Genomic DNA, 16945 nt, shown 5'->3' on the forward strand with positions numbered 1-16945 from the left:
CCCAGGTAATGTGGCTGGAGGCAGGGGTCAGGAACACCTGGTGCAGCCTGGTGCTGGGCTTGCCTCCTGGCACCCCTCTTCAGCTCACTTCCCTCTTGACCTACAGCGGTTCTCATCCAGCACAGCCCTTGCTTGAGGAGCACACAAACCAGTGTGACACTGGCAAAACGTGGCCAGAGACAAGCCTGGATTTAGGTCTTCTGAGAAAGCTGTTTCACTTGCCAACCCACTGAGCTACTGAACTTCTCTAATGGCAGATGAATCTCTGCAGATTGCACAGAAGGAGCTCTCCTGCAGGTGTGAAAGCCAAGCTTGGAGGATAATACAGATGGCATCTTAGTCTGCAACTTGAGGTCCTGATGACTTCAAATGTCAAGCAAGCAGATTTTTACATATTGTGCAGGCTAAAATAGATGTCCATGCTAAAATAGATGTCCACTGATACGGAAAAAAGATAAATGTCTATCCAGAAGAATGCACTGCTCACTCTCAAGTCATGCTAAAACATGGTGAAATTTGGAGGTAAATACTGGTAATCAAGCAATTCTACTGGACTATAATTGACCTCAAAACACAGATCATATACAAGGTCTTAAAATGCAAAGACAATCACATGAAGTTCTGGAAACACTCATGGTTCTCTAGTGACATCATACATGGAAATGAGATTAAGAAAAACTCTTAGACATTATCTTTGCAACAGTATTTTGACTTAATTTTCAGTATTTGGAGCTGATATTTTTGTTTCTCACCATGTTGCTGAGCATTTTACATGGTTCATTCATACTCTGAATGTACAGTGTTCCCTTTAATGAAATCACAGTTTAACACCCCTAATTCCAGTCTGATACTAATTGAGTCCACAGTAATTGCCCTTCATTACAGGAAAGCTTAAATATGAGGAGAGTTATTCTGTGGGAATATGCCCAGTATTTCTATTATTAATGACTTTTGGAATCTATTAGGCCATAAATAATGCAAATTATGTTGCATCTTTTCCTCTCTGCTGACAACTTCTTAATTTTACCCTCCTAATATAAATTTATAACTGCAATCTGTGGGAAAAAATGAAGGAGAATGTGTGATACAGAGCAAATTGTGCTTGTCTTTGAAGAATGTGGGCTCAAACACACTATGAAAGCAGAGCAAACACTATCAGGCTTCTGGGATGTGGATGAACAATACCAAGCAGCTTGTAACAATTCTGGTGTATTTACAGTGCACTAAACTCCTAAGCAGCAGCAGGTCTGTGCTCCAGAGTGTGCACAGAGTAACTGCACCCCCAGCAGCAGCATCCACTGTTTCTCCTTTAAACCAGTGTTGGGTGAAGTTCTCTCAGTGTTGGCAGCTGAGTACCTGGCCCAGCCTGTCTCCTGGCACAGAGGCTACACTGACCCAGCTGGGATTTTTATCAGCTCCACCTTTTTTCTCTAAGGCAGAGCTGTATTTCCACTTCTTCCCTCCACAGTCTTCTGCTAATGAAGGGCCCTCATGCCCCCTCCCTGGGCACTTACCCTGCACTGTTCTGAAGTGCCTGGCTGGCACACTCACCCTTGTTCATCTTGATGAAGTGGCCCAGTTTTCTTGCCCTGCTGCTTCTCTGCTGACTCCAGTGAGCAGCCTCTGCTGAAACACCTTCTGTTTCTCTAACCACATCACAAGTAACTAAGACTTCCTCTTACACCATCACAACCTCTTGGCCTCCACTGAAATAAACCCTTCACCTAAATCACAGTTTGATTTTTTTTTTTTTTACCACAACACTGAATCACTTTTTCCTCATTTACCCTCACCAGCAAGACCCCTTCTGGATGCCAAGCCTGACAGCATCATTAGTGAAAAAAAGCCCTCGAGGAGAGCACCCTGTGTGTCACACTTATTCCAGGGCAGTGAAGGCACAGACACCCACCCCTGCACACACACACACTCACCTGGAGCAGCTGGCTTCACACAGCAGTCCTCCCTTCCCAGAATCCCAAAGAAGCACAGCATGGATTTACTCCCTTCTGTACAACATCTTTAGGTGGAAGTTCAATGCAGATTCAAGGTTATAAAAAAAAGTTAAGTTTCCTGTGAAAACAGAATTCGGCAAACACAGAATCACAGAACAGGTTGGAAGGTACCTCAAAAAACCACCAGGCCCAACCTTCCAGCATTTGGAAAGATGGGTGAACTTTTGGATACACATGGTAGTTGAGTCAAAGTGAATGTCTGGTATTTACTGCCTTGATAATGATTGCAATGATAACTGCCATTATTCCATATGCAGCTACTAGCTACTACCTGAAATTATTTATTTGGTGAAGCCTAATGATTTTTAGTTAACAATTTTTAGAGCTACAAATAACTTTTTAGAAATGCACAGTATTACTGTTAATGTAATATCTAAGATTAATGCTGATTTCCTGGTGGGCTCTGTTTCTCTCAAAATCTCAGGCTATTCTGGACAGACTAGACTAAGATTTAATTAATTTTTTCCATCTTTCTAGGACACTGTTCTTATTTTCTGCTTTGGAAACCATTTGGCCTGCATTGGTTCTCACTCCCAGCCTCACTGAGCTTTTCTTGCCCCAGGACCCAAGGCATCTGTCACCTGTTGCTTCCTGCCTGGGGACACATGAACAAAGTGCAAAATATGCACAATCTATGTCAGAAATCATATTGATGCTGATTATTTGTATTTATAAATACATATAAATTAGGCTTCAAAGAAGTAAAACTAAATTAGCCATTTTCCCTTCCTAACTGGATTTGAAGAATCAAATAATACTTCCAGTCAATTTTGATTCAATCAAAAATGCAAAAGTTGAAATCTATTAAATCTTTCAAGAAGTGTGTGCCAAGTCTCCAAACAAAAAGATAATGACCTATTTTGTCCTGACCTTTATTTTCAATCGACAGATGGTTTCTAGGAAGTGCAGCCCTGCAAACAGGCAGCCTCCATCCAGTCCCTCACAATCTGTTTGTCCTGGTGGAGCACTGGGGTCACACTTCCCACCTCCCCTCCAAGCCTGACTGCACAGCCTGACCTGCCTCCCTTCCCACAGGGTAACTGCTCCCAGCTCTGCCTGCTGCTCTCAGTACTACGTGGTGCCTTTGCTCTTCCAAAGTGTTCTGGTAAATCCTTCACTGCAGAAGTGACATGCATTATTTAGAGCAGAGCGATTTGATTTTAAATTACCAGTAATTAAAGCTGAAAGGAATGTTACAAAACAAATTTTAGGATGTGATTACCCACACTGTTTGACTTGACTTCTCTGGAAATGTCAGCTGCAGCAATACTGACAAAGTGCACTGGGAAAGGACCAGCAGACCCCAGCAGGAGAGCAAGGGGAGGCAGGGGCAGCTGGAGCAGGTTCTAGGGCTCCCCAGGGAGCTCCAAGGCATTTCCCAAGCATCCTGGTGGGACAATTGCAGCATCCCTCTGGGCCCATTCTCTTGGAAGAGACACTTGGGACCCAAGTGCAAATGGATCCCTCCCATCAAGCAGATCTCAAGACCACACCACAGCTGCAGGTGCAGCTTCCTGCCACAGCCTGTGACTGCTGTTCCACTGTGAGTCAGGCTTGTGAGAGAACAGTGCAGAACCTGCCAACACCTCCTGGAAGGGCAGCAATCCCGAGGTCAGAAAAGAGGAGTTACCTGGTACCACAGATCAATGGAAATATCCCAGGCAAAGTGCCACAAAAAAAAAGTGCCATAAAGGAATAACTACTGGACTACAAACTAAAACCACAACAGACCAGCAGTGCTGTGTAAGTAACTATGGTAGAGTAACAAAAGTGCACGAGATTTAAAATCCATGTTTATGGCACAGAGACTAAACTCACTGTTGTGCAATTGCTGCTGTGGGTTTTGTGGGGAAATGCATCCCCAGAGCTCATATCCAGCTGCATCTCTGCCAGACTTTCCCAGTGTTCTGGACAATCATACTGGTTGTAGCCAATGTGTGATGGATGATCAGGAGTGCTGAGGTTTGCAGGTTTAGCAAATTGACTGGATTCTAACAACCTAAAACCCAAAGTTTGCCAAGTGAGCTACAACTACCAGAATGCCTTTTGATACAGTCATGATTCACAAATTGGAAAATTACTTCAAATAATCATTAAATACAAAGGCAGAAATGGAAGACCTACATTATTAACAAGAAGAAATGACTTAGACAATGCACCTTGTAAAGAACTATTTGGGAATACAATTAGATTTAAAATAGTTTAGTATGAAGAAGTTGAATCTATTTTTAAACAGAAATGATAAAAATTAATCACACAGAGGACTGCAGTGTTGTAAAAATGAAATCTCTTCTATTGCTGAAAACCACACAGGTCTGGAGGTGATGTGAATGCAGCAGGGGGGTTCTCAGGCCAGGCAGGCACAGCTCCTGCTGCAGGTTGCAGCAGCACCCACTGACTGCACCCATGTGCTTGGGAAGATGGCAAACTGGGACCTGGCCTTCCAAGCACCCTCTTCAGAATCATTGACTTAAATTTTAAACTGCATCACCCACAGAGAATCTTTAGGCTTTGTTTTTTCCTAAATCATTCTAGAGATCCCTTCAGGAGATGCAGCCATAAGTCACCCAGCTCCTGTGTGGTTCAAGGCTTTCTGCAGGCTTCAGGAGTTCTGACAGAATTCTCATCCCCTCTGTACAGCAGAGGGCACCGAGGCACGGGCTGTGCCTGCTGCAGAACCAGGCATCTTCCCTGGCTTCTCCAGCATCCCCTGGCAGTCCTGGAAATAGAAGCCTTGTGTCCCAGGTTCCCCACGACACTGCCCAACTACTGCACAGTGCACTGGGGTTTGAGGTCATTTTTTGACTCATACTGGGTGAATTTTTCATCTTTGCTAATTAGATCTGGAACACATTATAATTCTACACCAGTCAGGTGAACCAGTACAAATGCTCCAGGAACAGTCACAGGTGAATAACACCACTGGAGGGGAAGCAGATGTCTGAATGGCAACAAAGATGTTTCATTCAATGAACAGGCAGCTTTTAACAACAGCAAAAATACATCAGTGAATGAAGACAAACACTGCAAATCCTTTCAGGTCTAGATGAAAAACACACCCAAGGAATGAAGACTAACAGCTGAGGTACAGTTACTGCAGACCATCCTCCCAACTCAGCTCAGTTTACATCTGAGACTCCGTTGGGTATTGATGAACCCTTCAGGATTCATCCAGGTCTCTTCAGGACCCTGGATGAAGGCAAATCCCTGCGTTACATCTACCACCCTCTAGCTCAGGCTAAACCCCCTGCTGCTCTGAGTCTGTGAGGACCATCTCAAGTGTCATGAGCTGCTGTTGAAGTTCTCAGCTCTAATCCCAATGTCTGACATCAGATTTTTTTACTACAGCCTTACTCAAATAAACAACATAGAACATTTCTGACTAGAACTCCACAAACCTTTTTTCCCTCTTTTTAGTGAAGGCCCATCATTATAAATAACATATAAATAACATAGTTTCCCCCCTCCTCACAGGACATGTTTGCAGTCAATTAAAACCATTCTTTAGTAAGCTATTAAAGTATTTTAAAGTCTAACCACAGAATGAAGCATTAAGAACCAAAAAAGTCTATGACATCTTTTAAAAAGTAGTGAATTTTTCCAAGCTCTGTGGGCAGCTCTTTTATAGAATTCCTTTCTAAAAGCAGAGGTTTCAATTGCCTTTGCAATAAACCAGAAAATAGTAACAACTATAAGAACGAAGTTCATGTAATTAAATAGAAACACAAGAATATTTTTTCCTCTTTAATTTTCTTATCTTTCCTACAGCAGAAATGGCCCCACAAGGCAAATCCACACTTCATCATCAACATCAGAGCTGGAAAACAACACAGCCCAAGGCTTTCTGGTATGACAATCTGAGGTTGACATTTATGCCCATTTACTATATACTACTTCAATATTTAGTATTTGATCTTCCTTTGCAAAGCCTATTTATCACTTTAAAGTCTGATACTGACTGTTCCAATTACAAACACATCATTTTTGGTTGTTTATAATTTTGCTGAGCTTCAACTGTTTGGGCTGTTGAGTGCATTCCTCAGGCTAAATTTGAGCTACAACTGCTCAGCCATTTTTTATGAGATTAGAAAGAAATATGCCCTATTTGTGCTTAGTTTTGTCAAGTTTTTTTTAAAAAAAGCTCTAGTGTTCCTATTCTTGGAAGCAGCCTAGAAGCTTGGCATGCATTGCATGCAACATTTATGTAGCACATCTTTTTTGTTTAAATCTGTCTTAAAAACTGTTAATGTTTAGACAAATCCCAAGATTCTGAAATAATGTCAGTATGACCATGCTCAGAGAACAATTGGGTTTGCTTAGCAAGTAAAATGCCCAGGTTGCTGCCTGCTCTGTTTGGAGCAGCTCTGACCAGAGCCCCTGAGCTAGCACATCTGGGGGCACTTTGTCCAAATGCAGGGGAGCTGCCTCCTTTTCCCCTCACAGCACACAGCTGTGACCCCCAGGCAGGTGATACAGAAACCACACTTGACCTGTTCTCCTGTTTGTCACTGCTTCATTTTGCAGTTTTAGTGGCAGTCTCTTACCTAGCTGTCAATACCCAGCAACCCATCAGATGATGTTCTGCAGAACACAGGCTGCTGTGGTTATTTCCTCATGTTGCAATTGGACTTGTTTAGTGTTAAAATTCAACAAAGCAAGTAAGGAGAAAGCCTCATAGTTTGTCATAATATTTCTTTCCCACTAGGAAAGAAAAACAAACCAAACTTTCCGGCAGCTGCTCAACACTGGATTAACATTCATGGCAATATTTGAAGACAATTCAATGCAGTCAAGAAATGGAAGCATCATATTATCATTTGCATTTGTTAAGTATCCAGCTGCATTTAAAGCAAAAAGCTGAGTGAAAGCGACAGGAGATCCCAGCCTCCAAAGCCCAAATCCCCCCAGCTGGAGGCAGGGTGGCACTCCTGGGCAGCCCCTGCCTCAGAAGCCCGTGGCAGTTCTGGCACGGATTGTTGCAGCCCTACACCATGGCAAACACTCCTTCCTGCCAGCCCTTGCCTGGCTGCAACCTCTGCAGCAACCAGGACAGGGACTGTGTCCTTGGCTGACCCTGCCCAGCCCTCCAGCCAGACCTTGCAGGCATTTCTAGAGAGAAAAGTGTCAGAGTGGAGCTTTCCCTCCCTGCCACAAGGCACCATTTCTACAACCCGAGTTATGTTTCAGTTTGACCGGGAGAAGCTCTAACCAGAATTCCTGTTACAATCAGTGAAAAGGTTCAAGAACAACTTGAATGGTCATTAAAATAATAGTGATAAGCTAGTTTTGGAGACAATGGCAAGGTGAGAGCAAGAGCACTTTTCAGGGTCACAGCAACACCAGGTACTTCCTCACACTCTCCACCTGGATCAGTGACAGCCACTTCATCTTTCACACAGCCCATACCACATCAGACAACCATCAGAACCAGATTAACGGGGAGCTTTCCTGGACTACTGTCCTTCTTTGTCACTTAGGAGAGACATGAGGCTTATAACTGTGGGTCTCCATTTTCACCTCACCCACAACACTGTAAACACAGTCACCTCTAGTTCACAAAACAAAAATGGTGCAAAATGTAGGTGAAAAGACCAACAAGTCTTAGGTTTCCAAAGTTAAGAGTTTAGAAATTAACTATGTAATATTAATTGGACCTTTCCGTTCATCTGAGTTTCAGTAAACAAAATTAAGCCTATTTACCTCTCTGCTGCACTGAGGTCAATGCAAAACAAAAGCACATAAAAGTCTGACTGTTACAATGAGATTACAGTAAGGCAAATAGAAGACAAATACAATTGTTATTAAATTATCTGTATGACCAATGATCTTACCTGTGGCAACCGATTCCAGGGGGAAGAGCTTTAATCTTGTTATTCTGGCAATCCAGCCAAACAAGAAGTGGCAGCTTTTGAAATAAATCCTCGGGAATTGCTGATATGACATTTCTTCCAGATGAAAGTACTAAGAGAGAAAAACATAAACATGTTTTAAGAGAAGGGCTGCTCCTCTGCACACGAAACATCTAATGTGAAAGCTGTAAACTGCTCTATGTTTCTGTGGCAAGAACACTGCTGGGGGGACTGAAGGATACACAACTCTAGAAATTACACATGGAAGTGATTTATTGCAGGACTTTTTCTTTTAAAACAATAACACAGGGATTAAAGATCTCAGCTAGAAATCTGTGGCTTTTCCACTCATCTGAAAAGCATCAAGGCCTGACCTGCTGAAATTAATTTCAGAGTTTACAGACATGTTTTTTTGCTGACTTATACTGTGCTTATTGAACTAAACGAGAAAGGAAGGCTATTTTAATGGGATTCTTTTAGAAGCTACTTCCTTACAGAAGCTTTTTTGTTTTACTTTTTTAATTTCTAGGAGAGAACCTGACACATTCTGTTAAAGCCTGCAGCCTCAAATGCCTTTTGCACCCTGTGGGAGAGGCTGTCTCCCTAACTGTAGGAACTCTGGCACAGCACAACACACAAACCACACTGGCAACAATGCTCTGAAGTGAGGGGGCAAAGCCCTGTTAGATCCTCTGCATGTACAGGGTCTGGTGCAGCCAGTACAGCTGGAGACCAGAACATCTCAGCCTGCCAGGAATGCATTAGTGCAAAGCTCTGGTGCTGTTAAATTTAGAGTTGTCTTTTCCTTGGCTCACCTGAACAACCCCCTCCTGTGGCATCTTCTGACCTCAACAGACTCCCCGGGCAGGGGTCCGTTTTGTAGCAGAGCATGGTGAACCTCAAAAACCTTCCCTTTTATAGGAAATCTCTGAATTATGAAAGAAAAAATCCTGTTGTCCTGCAGTTACCTACAACCCTGCTGTTTTCATGTGAACAGTTGCCTTAAATACATAACCAAACAGGCCTGAATCTTCATGCTTGTTTTGTTACACAAGCTTCTAAAAATCTCACCATCACCTGGGCTCAGTAAGACAGAGCACCTGTTCCTTACCTTGCATGCAGCTCCACTTTGCAAGTACAGGATCTACTCTTCACTACTCATTTCTTTTTAAAAGCAGGCATGACTAGTAATTTTATTACGCATTTCCTGGAACAGATTTTCTTTCAGGTCACTTAGGTGATTAAATCCTAATCATGAGCAATATTTGTGAACCAGAGGGCAAAAGTTATTAACATAAAAAAAATGGATCAATGGCAAAGCAGTACTCAAAGAAGGAATGATTTACATTTGTTTGTGTAAAGCCCAAAATATTTTAGGATAATTTTATCCAAGATGACAAAAAAATGCATTAGGATTGAAACCAATGACATAATTCAATTAATTAGAGTGTTAATTTTCTCAGGTAGTTTTGAGCTCATAATTTATTTAGAATTCTGAAACACAACAGTAACAAAAAAACACTTTCATGGGCATTTCAGGGAAAGTAAAAGATGCCAAATTAAGGAAATGCTCTTAAAACAGGACCTTCAATGCTCCTTTTTCAAATGTTTGTCCAGTCCAGCCCCCTCACTCGAGTTCTCTGTGCAGCATCAGCACAGTGACATCACACCATTTATTCTTTAACTTGGCAGTATCTGGGAAGGTTTTAGCCTAATGAGAAGGCAAAAAGAAAAAAACAGATCAAAAGTCAATCAATATGTCCCTCAATAGACTCATTTTACTTCCAGCAAGCCAGTCACAAGCTGCAGAGGCAAAGCAACAGCCAGTGTGTGTGTTTCCCTACCAGGGTGGGCACTTCCCCATCTCATGAAGCTGCAGGTGACACTCAAGCTTCAGAGACAAGTGTTCAGCTTCTCTGCTCAGATACTGGTTCAGATTGGAGCTCTGGTACACAGGTTTTACTGACATTTGCCTTCAGATGAGGTAGGAAACCAAGTCTGCTCTTACAGTTCGGAAGTAAAGAGACACTGAAAAACACAAGAGCAGTCATTGCTTCTATATAAAGCTATTCTCCATAGCTTGATATAGATTTTTGTTGCAAAAAGTGAAAGAAATAGATGAGTGAGACCTAAGGATGAGTCTTATTAAAATATAGCAACATATGTTCTGAATTTGTTAGTAAAACATTTGGTTAACCTAAACAAATAGATAACATATGCAGAAAAGCAAACAGACACACAAATGAAGGCAACACAAGAAACGGAAAAGGGGCAGAAATCATCACAAATTTAAAAGGCTGAATTGCTCCAATAGCACCAGAAATGCAACCAGGACTGAGAAGAAAGCATGAAGGTGCACAGAAAGATCAGTAGGGCCTGTATTCTACAGTGCAAAAGGCTAAACCAAACCAAGCAGCTGAACTGGCACACACTCACCTCGGCAGCTTCCCAGGAAGGAGCCTGCTGGGGGAGGTGGGCACTTTTATCCCCCCTGGGGCTGAGCACCTGGGGCTGAGAGGGGTGTGACCCCTGCCCCTTCCCACCTGCCCAGGCAAGGTTCTGGAGTCAAGGCTGCACCACAGCTGTTCTGCCTCTCTCCACAGGGGATCCCCACAGCAGAAGCTTGTTAGCCAACTGTGCTGGTGGGAAGAGAGTTGGGAACAGCTGGATCGCAGTGATTACCATTAGCCTCTCTAAAAATAGAATTGGCAGTATTTACAGAGAGGCTAATGATAGGAAAATGTGTGAAATTTCCCCCTTATGTTATGTTTATTGAAAGAATTATGTGTTCTTTTAGAGGAACTTTTTAAAATAAACACAGGCTGTTCTCTGTAGGCTTTCTTCTTGATGAAGAAGGCACGTGAGTTTTAAGAATCACTGTGATATTCCTTTCATCATCTTAAACATGTTGCAATTATAGCCATTATATTCAGTAAAGGGCTTTTAATAGGCATGGGATATCATGGTATACTGCCCCCCTTGCTGCTGTGCCTAAATGCAGAGTGTCTTGGAATATTTGCCTCCTTTGCAGTTTTAAGATAATTGTAGCTTTTTTGTTTAACAACCACTTTCATCAGCTGGCTGAGAACAGATAACCATACAGAATGCAGTGCTTCTCCAGGCAGTTCTAGTCTGATTTTTAATGGCTTTATTCAAGATAACTTCACTGATACCAGGGAACTTGATCCATTATTTCCTCTGATGAAAGAAGAAAATTATCACCCTTCCATGCAACCAGTAAAAAGACAGAAAGGGAATTGTAAGTAAGAGCTGCCAGCAGAGGATAACATAAGGAGGCTAACTGCAGGATCCGTGCTGCTTAATTGAAGTGTGAGATTAAGAAACAAAATTGAAATATTATCTTCAGTTCCCCTCATACCAATTTTGATGTGATATAACATATACAGCTCACAGTGCTTGGGAATGAGAATGCTCAGTCATTCCTTGCAGGATACTCATTCCCTTGCAAAACTGAGGAGTTTGAGAGCAATCAGCTGCAATAATTCCTGATACAAAGCCTTTGATTAAAGCAGAATCCTGGATGTTCATAAAGAATTCATTTGGCCTGTCCTAGACTAGAATGGGTCTCACATCTCCCAGTGAAAGGAGTGCACGTTGGCTTTGCCTGTTGAACGTCAGTGAGGCTTGATGAGCACTCCAGGTGCTACAGACTGAAACCCGGATGAGTTTTTCAGCATCTGTAGTTCTGTAAAGCTGGAGATGGGTTTGTGGCTGGTGAAACGAACCACAACTCCATGAGGTAAGAGAGAATATGCAGAAGTAAACACAGACAGGAGAAGACAAACTCTTCCATCCGTAGGGAATATGCCCTCGTGTGCCCTGAAGTGCCGCGCACACGGATGTGCTGCAGGGCTGGAGCAGCTTCCGCAGGGAGCAGGATGAGGCCCAGTTTGCAGTGCAGGCTGGTGCACCCCTGAGAGGTTTGCACCCCCACATCAGCGAGCTGGCACCAGGCAGGACACTGGGCTGGGGGGACTCTGCACGCACTGCTGGCCACAGCTTTGCCCAAGGCTGTGTCCTGCTTTCCCCAGAATGAAGAGGACCTTCCTGCAGCTTGTCTTTCTTTTCTGATTTAAGAAAATAATCAGGGCTGTTGTATCTTAACAGTTTCCAGGGACAGGCATGCTTATAGCGTGGCCAAGACTCATCAGTGAAGTACCTAATTGTCTCTTAGTAAAATAAAAGCACAAAAAGATGGAAAAAGGAAGAGGAAAAAAGAATTTAAAAAAAAAGCAGAATTGAATTCTCAGTGGTTTCAAGAACAGGCTGCTCCTAATAACCCCCTTGGCTACCCAGCGTGCACATTTTCCCCTTAGAGGTGTAGTTAGAGTTACAGCCAAAGATGTCTTGAAAGATAAATGATTGTAAAAGTCAGCTTTTAATTAAACTTCCTCATTTCAAACCAGAGTGGATCTCTGTTTCCCTGGAGACCAGGATATGTAAGAAGGCAGAATTTTCTCTCCATTTCCCTTTCCTGTGCTGGACAAGGGCAGAGCAGTTTCTGGATCTTACCTTTTTCCCCTGCAGGATTAGCATCCATCTCTGAAGGGCCGTTGCCACAAGGGGCTGCAGGTGTGTCCCTGTGGGGGGCAGCCTGCCCTGCCACCTCCGAGGGGCACTTCTTCTGGGGGGCACCTTGCTCGGCACCTCACTGTGCACAGGCTGGCAGGCAGGAGTGCCCAGGGCACAGGGAGGGAACCCAAGCCTTAGAATGAGCAGGTGAACACAATTCTGCCCCAGACAATGAGGCAGACCTGTCTGCCTGAGCCCCCAGCACACTGGTACTGGCCTGGGAGCAAAAGCTGCTGTCTGTGAGGAATCAGAAGGGCTCTGTTCGGAGTTGCTGGTGCTGGTTTTGTGCTGCTGGAAATGACTGTGCACCAGCAGTGGGGACCCAGCTCCTGGCTCCCAGGCTGAGCTGAGGCAGTGAGCACTGCAGCCTTCTCTCAGGTGCTGCTTGCGCAGAGGAGGAGGCAACACAGAGCTCTGTCTGAATTACTGAAGGGCAGGCAGAAAGTTGGTATTCTGAAGAAATGGGAACGTATTTGTGATGGTGTTGAAATATTGAAAATGGAACTGCTTAGGTAGAACTGCTTGTGCTAAATATTTGCAAACAAAACACAAATGTCAGTTTTCCTGATGAAGTGAGCAGCTGGGGCAGCTTTGCCCAAAGGCAAGACCACCACTACACGATCTGGAGCCTTTATAACAAACACCTTGGTTAATGACAGTGTTGTTTTTTTCCCCTTTTCTTTCCACTCACTCTCAATGTTCATATGTTTCTGATTTCCCCTCCAACACATTCTCCTTTTCGTTGTTCAGACGTTGTCAGATATGACTTAAGATGACAAACAAAAATACTGTTTTTCAGTCTGGCACATTGTGAACAATTTAAATAACCAAAACATAATTTCCAAGGGCAAAATACAGGAAAACACTGTTGTTAGTGGCCCAGATCCCTTACAATGCCACAGAATTCTGGAGGAACTTCTCTAAACTCTTTTTCTCTTACATATTGGTTTTGTCATCTTTGTTGGTGGCAGTTCAAAAGGCACCAGCCTGGCACCACAGTCTCCAAATACCAGGTTTGGTATTTAGAGTAAGAACATCCTCTCCCCCACAAAAGCAGAGGGCAAAAATCAGAAGAGCTTACACCCAGCAGGAACGGTCCAGTTCAATTCATGATGCACCTCACCCAGTTTTCTATTCAAGGCAACATTCTCCCTGACAATTACAGCATTGTAATTTAGGTTGCAACAGGGCTGAGGTTTCAAACAGGGCCCCCTCCTCCCACAGAAGCCCAGGGAGAAGCTGTGACTGTCCTGCTGAGTAATGAGCACAGGGCAGCTCCTGCTGGCACATTCTGAGTGGAGAAAAGCCTCTGTATTTATGGGTAGGTTTAGCTACCTGATAATTCTTCCCTTAAAACCAAGACTGAGATGCTGATCAGCTGTGCACTGGATGGGCCTTGTGAAGGGGCAGACCTCACCAAGAGGGTGACAGGAAGGTGGGAATTTTCTTGGGGTTTGTATGTGTGACTATAGGTGCCTTCCTAAGGAAGCAGGAGTAAACAAGAGGACCTAGTTTTAATTAGCCTGTATTACTAGGAAGGATTTGGAGCAGCATATAGTCAGTAGTGCTCTGAATAGCACTGAAAAAAACCCCAAACCAACTTACAAGGCCTTTTGTTTGTCTGCTATTCAACTTATCCTTGTCAAGCTTAAACTACTTATTACAATCCCTGCTAGAATTAAATCTTGCCAGGGATGTTAAGAACAATAAGAAAAGCTTCTTTAGGCATGTTGGGGAGGAAAGGACATCCAAGGAGAGTGCAGGCCTCTCCTGAAGGAAACGGGTGAGGTAGTAACACAGGATATTGAGAAGGCTGAGGTCCTCAGTGACTTCTTTGCTTCAGTCTTCTCTGGCAAGTGCTCCAGCATCAACACAAAGGCCACGGAAGGTGAAAGCAGGGACTGGGAGAACGAATTACCCCCCACCATAGGTGCAGAGCAGGTTTGTGACCATCTACAGAACCTGAAGGTGCATAAACCTGATGGGATTCACCCATGGGTCCTGAGGGAGCTGGTGGATGAAATTGCTGAGCCTCTGCCCATCATATTTGAGAGGTCATGGCAGTCTGGTGAGGTTCCTGCTAACTGCTGATTGGAAAAAAGGGAATGCTTCACTCTAAGGGCGGTGAGGAACTGAAATGGGTTGCCCAGGGGGTTGTTGATGACCCCATCCCTGGAGGTTTTTAAGGGCAGGTTGGACAAGGTGTTTTGCAACCTGGTCTAGTGGTGGGATTCCCTGCTCATGGCAGGGGGGTTGGAGCTGGATGATCTTTAAGGTCCCTTCCAACCTTAATGATTCTATGATTCTATGATTCTATTTGTAATGAGGCAAAAATGAAACAAAGCCCCACGCTGAGCTTCTTCCATTTCACAGGTAGGGGAACCAAGAAGTGTGGCCACATACAGCCCTTCTCTGGTATTGGGACCATTACATCCTTATTTCCCCCTCTCTTTTCCTACACTACATCTTGAAAACTTCTCAGAAAGAGTCTGTGATTCTTTGCTGTGGATTTGATTGTCCAAATATTACACAGAATGAGAGAGAAATGACAACTGACTGGCAGGCAGACTGAAGCCATTTAATGGCATCCTCCATACTTCTCATACAGAATGTAAAGGCAGGAGTGAAAGCTGATAGCTCAGAGACTTGCAGTGTGTTTAAAAACAAACCTGTCCCTAAACAAAGCAAAAATTACTGTCTTGCATAAAAGAGTTCTATCTTTTTATTATCTGATTTCTCTAATAAATTTTCTTTAAGAACTATTCTTTGCCTGTGGAAAGCTGTTCTTAAATTACACCCTTCAGCTGTAATCCTTTTACAACTTCCAGGCATTTAAAAATAATAAATAACTCCCAGCAAATTTTCTGTAAAGAGAACAATACCTAACATAATTTCAAAACATGCCATGAAAGAAAACAGCATAAACTTTAAATTAAAACCTAGGAAGCAGCATCTCAGGAATGATGAAAGTCCCTACTGTTGGGCAACAAGACAGAGTGGCTGCAGAGCCATCCCTCAGCCCGTTTCTGGTCTGCTGGCAGGGCTGAGAAATGCGTTTAATGAGTCGCTCCCGAGACATCTCAATTCAACAACCCATAAACCCTGGCGTCAGGAGCAGGTTGCAGCTCAGCACTCTGCGCAGCCTGTGGTGCCTTGGGATGAATCCTTTTCCCGAGGAGCTCTGCAGCAGTCCCCAGCTTTACCACCGACAGAAGAGCCTCCGGAGCCAGTCCCAGCCCTGCTCGCTGGGGCAGCGTGGCTCTCCGTGGCACGGTGCTGCCCGGGAGGGGTACAGCCCAAGCCTCCTCACCAGCTCACCCCAGCTCGTCCCAGCAGCTCCTGCCGGCTCTGCTGCCTGCGTGTTGGCTCCCTGTGAGGGTGCCTGTGGGCCATGCTGGTCCCCTGGCTGCTGGAAAGTCAACTCGCAGGCTCAGTACTTTACGGGGGAAAACAGAGATCTTCTGGGTGTGCTTCTGCTGGAGTCAGTCCAGAGGAGGCCACGGGGATGCTCTGACAGCTGGAGCAGCTCTGGGATGGAGACAGGCTGAGAGAACTGATGTTGTCCAACCTCAGAGCACCTTCTAGTACCTGAACGGGCTCCAGGAAAGCTGGGGAGCGACTTTCCACAAGGGTGGGGAGTGAGGGGATGAGGCAGAATGGATTTAAACTGACAGTTGGTTTAGATTAGACATGAGGAAGAAATTCCTCCCTGTGAAGGTGGTTGGGCATCTGCGGCCCAGGTTGCCCAGGGAAGCTGTGGCTGCCCCATCCCTGGCAGTGTTGAAGGGCAGGTTGGATGGGGCTTGGAGCAGCCTGGGCTGCTGGGAGGTGTCCCTGCCCATGCAGGGGGTGGGACTGGATGGGCTTTGAGGTCCCTTCCAACCCCAACCAGTCTGGGGTTCTATTATATGATTCTATGAAAACAAGGCACCTGAGTTACTGTCGGGTTTCAAGCCCTGACATGAGTCATGGAGGTTTCACCTTGTCGAGAGAGGGACTCAACAGGGAGGTGCAGTTGCTCAATTATTTGTTGTGCTGACCAGTGAGAACCATCATTCCAGGCCTAAACCACCAACCTCTGGCTCATTTTCCTTCTCTACCAGCATTTCCCATATAACACCCCCAGACACAGCGCAGGAACGATCCCCAGGTGAGGCAGTTCTGGAACACCGTGGAATCTCTCCGTACATGAAACCCACCCATTTTCTCCTTCAGCCTGGAGAAAAGGAGGCCGAGGGGAGACCCACTCCCCCAGCGCAACCCCCTGAACGGAGGCTGGAGCCGGTGGAGGCGGCTGCTCCTCCCAGCTAACAGGGGACGGAACAAGAGGGAACGGCCTCAGGTTGCCCAGGGGAGGTCGAGACTGGATCTTGAGAACATTGATCTTAATGGAAAGGGCTGTCGGGCTGCCCAGGGCAGGAGCCTCCCATCCCTGGAGGGATTTCAGAGCCCTGGGAGGGGTTTGTGGAGCACGGGAGGCGGGAAGGGAGG

General features: G+C 44.7%; 1 protein-coding gene across 1 annotated transcript in view; it reads left to right on the forward strand.

Moving 5' to 3' along the window:
- STK32C (serine/threonine kinase 32C) overlaps positions 1–16945 on the forward strand; it is a 94307-nt gene that overhangs the window by 14466 nt on the left and 62896 nt on the right. The window lies entirely within an intron of this gene.

Source organism: Chaetura pelagica, unplaced genomic scaffold (assembly GCF_000747805.2).
Source record: "Chaetura pelagica isolate M959 unplaced genomic scaffold, ChaPel_1.0 scaffold185, whole genome shotgun sequence".
Lineage (NCBI taxonomy): Eukaryota > Metazoa > Chordata > Aves > Apodiformes > Apodidae > Chaetura > Chaetura pelagica.